The 4,989-nt window shown below is 33.5% G+C and overlaps 1 pseudogene; it reads right to left on the bottom strand.

Annotated features, from left to right (window-relative positions):
• Positions 1 to 248: 248 nt before the first annotated feature.
• Positions 249 to 3,784, bottom strand: LOC100792525 (protein FAR1-RELATED SEQUENCE 5-like; annotated as a pseudogene).
• Between the last annotated feature and the right edge of the window lie 1,205 nt (positions 3,785 to 4,989).

The raw sequence follows: 4,989 nt of genomic DNA, 5'->3' as shown, positions 1-4,989 counted from the left end.
AAATTGTTACAATACACTTTTAACTAAACATGTGCACTTTCACTTGATATTAGACAAAAACATTAAAGCTTGGTTGTTCCATTTTTTTTTGCAATTTTGTCTTCATTTTCTTCCTTTGTCAATCCTCCAAATTAATCTGATAAGCATAACATATATCAAATAGAATTTGATAAATAACAAAATAGTATATAACAAATATGATAAAATACAATTTTTCGTGTATATTAGAGGAAGGTTTCTTACCAAAATTAGGGAGATAATTTTTGGGGATAATTACAACTATCATGAAATGCATATTGGCCACATGCTTTACAAAGTCGTGATCTTTTTTTGTTGTTGTTCAATAACCTTCTCTTTGCCACTTTTGATTCATTTACCACTTCCTTTTGTCTTTGAAAATTGAGGTGGAAGAATTCCCACTTCTTTAGGAATGCTTGATCCAACAAAGGTTTCTAAATCATCTGTCTTTGTTTGTTTAGAATCCCTTTCGTACTCAGCCAATTGATTTTCAATGTTCACAACTCCATTCATCACAAGAAGCAATTTTTCCTTATGTTGTTCAGCCTTGTCCATACACCTAAAGAAGTGGCCCCATATATTGTAGAAGTAAGCTTCATGATGATGAACCAAGCAATTTTGATGATGCCAAAAGCCCAAGTGATTGATTCAAGATTGATTCAAGACTTCAAGATCAAGCATCAAGAATCCAATCCAAGATTCAAGATTCAAGAGAAGAAATCAAGAAGCAACAAGGCAAGACTTCATATAGGATAAGTATTAAAAGAATTTTTCAAAAACCAAATAGCACAGTTTTGCTTTACAAAAGATTTTTCTCAAATTTTCTAAGTTACAAGAGTAATTACTTTCTAGTAATCGATTACCATTTAACAGTAATCGATTACCAGTGACCAGATTGGTTTTCAAAATATTTTCAAATGATTTGTAACGTTCCAAAATGATTTTCAAATAGTGTAATCGATTACACTATATTAGTAATCGATTACAAGTGGATCTGAACGTTGGAATTCAAATCCAATTGTGAAGAGTCACAACTTTTCATAAAATACATTGTGTAATCAATTACACCATTGTGGTAATCGATTACCAATGAATAGTTTTGAAGACAAAGTTAAGAGTTATAACTCTTAACATGATTTTCTCAAAAGACATAACTCTTCAAATGGTTTTTTGACCAGACATGAAGAGTCTATAAAAGTAAGACCTTGGCACACATTTTATAAGCATCCAAAACACATATCTCTTTCAAATCTTTTTTTTGACCATTTCCCATTGTCTTTCTTTGCAAAAACTCTTGCCAAAAAACTTTCTAAACTTCGGTTTCAAAACTTTGTTTTTCTGCAAGTGGAAATTCTGCAGAAAACAAAAGTGTGCTATCTTTTCTTCCTTCTTCCTCTTGCCAAAAGATTCAAAGGACTAATCGCCTGAGAATTCTTTTGATTCTTCCTTCTTCCTCTTGCCAAAAGATTCAAATGACTAACTGCCTGAGAATTCTTTTGATTCTTCCTCTTCCCTTTGAACAAAAGATTTCAAAGGACTAACCTCCTGAGATATCTTTTGTTTCCCTTTACAAAGATTCAAGGGACTAACCGCCTAAGAATTCTTTGTCTTAACACATTGGAGCGTACATCCTTTGTGGTACAAGTAGAGCATACATCTACTTGGGTTATAATACTAAGAACAAGAGATGGTACATCTCTTGTGGATCAGTTCAAGTGGAGCATACATCCACTTGGTTGTTCAAAGAGAATAAGGGAGGGTACATTCCTTGTGGATCTTTGCTTGTAAAAGATTTTACAAGGTTATTGGAAATCTCAAGAACTGGTGGTTGCTTGGGGATTGGATGTAGGCACGGGTTGTGGTCGAACCGGTATAAATCTTGTGTTTGCTTTCTTCTTCCCTATACTCTTTACTTTTCCACTGTGCACTTTTTATTTCCGCTTTACTTTTGTCTAAGTTATTGTTTCTATTTTTTACTTTCGCATAACTTAGCAGTAAAGCCTGATTGAATCTAGTAACATTAAGAAGGATAATTTTTTAATTAGTCAAGACACGTTCATAATTAATTCAACCCCCCCTTCTTAATTATTCCGAGGCCACTTGATCCAACATATATATGATATGAGCTTACACTCATTTTTTGGCTTAGAAAACGTGTTGAGGACATTGACAGTAATATCAAAAACAGGTTTTCTATTTGCCAATTTAGTCCACCTATTCATAGTATAATTACTCGGTATCTCAGTTAAACCTTTCCCTTTTAGGACACAGAGTATATGTCTACAAGGTATGATTTTAGATTGAAACAAGTTGCATTGTGATTAGAAGGTTACAAACCACTTCTCGCAATCTCCCATTGGCTTCATTGTTATCAATTACATGCAATATTTCCATTCCATCTTGCTCTTGGTTATTTTCAACCCCACAATCTACACATGCAATCCATGACTTTTTTTGAAATATATATAAGTTCTCATGAGTATAAATGTCTCTTCTATGCTTCTCTAAATTGCGATCCAACTTTAGTTCAGGTAAAGAATGAAGCGAATAATTGTCAGCAAGTAATTCCTTCTATCTCTGTTCTTCTATTGCAAAATCAAACTTCATCCAAAATTCAACCAAGCTAACATTAGGATTCAAAAAGTTACTATAAAAAGAATTCTAACTTTTTGATCTTGATGTTGTTCTCAATATCCCAGCCAAAAACATGTCTCTAAAATAAGCAGGTATCAACATGCTTTGAATATCATACATATGTGAGAGCCAATCATTCTCTTCCAACTTAAACCTAACCATTATAGCTTTCCATGTTGATTCAAAATCATTTTGTGTCTTTAATCCCCAAACACATGACTTGAAATGATTATAGAACTTCTTGTTCACATTCAAGGAAACCCCGACTTTTTCAGAATTTTTTTTCATAATGTGCCGCATGCAAAATCTATGAGCATAAGAGTTAAATATCTTGTCTATGGCAACTTTCGTGGTGAGGTGTTGATCTATTATTATAAGAGTTGGCTCATATCCTTCCATTGCTTCCAGAAACTTTGCAAACAACCATATGAATGAATCAATTTTTTCATATGCTAAAAATCCTGCACCAAAAGTAACACACTGCCTATGGTGGTTTATGCCAGTAAATGATGCACAAATCTTTGAATAATTAATTGTTCTATATGCAGTATCAAACAAAACCACAACCCCAAACACAAAATAATTTTTTCTATAAGTACCAATTGCCCAAAAAAACATATCTTAGTCGACCTTCTCCATCTACCTCATATGCATAATAGAACGATGGATTTACTTCTTATGTCCTCATAAAGTTATCAATAAAAACATATGCATCAGAATCTTTAATCAAGGTCTTTAAATCTCTTGAATAATTTGGGAGATCTCTATGTGTGCACCCAATATTTTGATAACCCCCAAACTCTTCTTTCAATAAATGAAATGTTTGTTAAGCCCCAACATTTGCCCTATTATATGCAAGCATTAAATTCTTGTGGACAAGATTCACCTTTCTTGCTGATCTTAGAAATTGTCTCTTCATAGGTGAAGCAAGTGCATGTGTATGTGTATGGGTTTCATGAAATCGAATAAGCTCATATTTACCTTCCTCTACTAGTTTGAAGACAACATTTACATTGCATCCTTCTCTTGTAAGACTCCTTCTAGACTTAATAGTTGATACACTTTGCTCCACCACTTTTGTCTTATTGGGTCTGTAACCTTCTTTCGAGCAAACAAAATACTTCAAATGCATACTAGAAAAAGTAAATTTAACATCGATTACTAGCAACGAAACTTCTGAAATTCAAATTCAAAGGTCATGATCCTTCAAATTATAACTGTGTAATCGATTACACAAACATTATAATCGATTACCAGTGGAGAGTTTTCAGAAAATCTGCCAACAATCACATCTTTTGATTGGATTTGTGAATGGACATCAAAGGCCTATAAATAGGTGACTTGGGCACAAATTTTAAAAAGAGATTTTTGCTTGTTCAAAATGTCTTATCCTCTCAAAAGGAAATGAGAGAGATTCCAAGAGAACTTCATTGCCAAATGCTCTCTCAAAAGAAACTCTTGGGCAAACACTTGCAAATCCATTAAGAGTTTCTCCATGGACTTCAATTGTAATATCCTTCTCTTCAAGAGAGAATTCTTCTTTCTTTCTTCTCATTAAGAGAGATTGATTAAGGGACTGAGGGTCTCTTAAGTTGTAAGGATTCCTGAACACAAGGGATGGGTTGTCCCTGTGTGGTTCAGACTTTGTAAAAGGATTTTACAAAGAGATAGTTGAAAATCTCAAGTGGGTTGCTTGAGGACTGGATGTAGGCACGGGAAGTGGCCGAACCAGTATAAATCAAGTTTGCATTCTCTCTTCCCTTATCTCATTTATTTTGCTGCAATCAATTTTGTCTTTCATGTTTAAAGAATATTATTAAATTGATTGTTGCTTCTTCTGCATTCTGAGCCTATCTCTTTTAGAAGGGGGTTAAAAGTTTGTTAGTGGGAAATTAATTTTCCCCATCTTAAGATTTCTGAGACCACATGTCCAACACTATAATCTGGGGTTATTTAACTACTTTGACTACACGACCAAGGTATTTAGCTTTTACATCCAAAACAACACTAGTATTGACAACGGGAAATATAAATATGTGTGCTATTTTTAGAGGTTATTGGGATTTGGGATTTGGGATTTTAGTACCTTTGTGAATGTTGCTGGTAGTGGTTGATAGCTTGCAACTAGCAAGCTTGAGTCATCCTCAAGCTCAACTTTGTGAGGCTGATAATAGTTGTATTGATTTAGGGGTTCCAGTTTTCAAAATTAAGTTAAAGGTTTATAATTCGTAGTTTCTAAAGTAAGCATTAGAAATTAGAAAAAACTGTCTTTATCTATTTTAATCCCAGTTGCTGTAGTTGAATAAATTGGTTAAACTATTGTATTCCATGACATGT

This window comes from Glycine max, chromosome 20 (assembly GCF_000004515.6).
Source record: "Glycine max cultivar Williams 82 chromosome 20, Glycine_max_v4.0, whole genome shotgun sequence".
Lineage (NCBI taxonomy): Eukaryota > Viridiplantae > Streptophyta > Magnoliopsida > Fabales > Fabaceae > Glycine > Glycine max.
The sequence above is the reverse complement of the archived record's forward strand: the minus strand, read 5'-3'. Positions and strand labels throughout refer to the sequence as shown.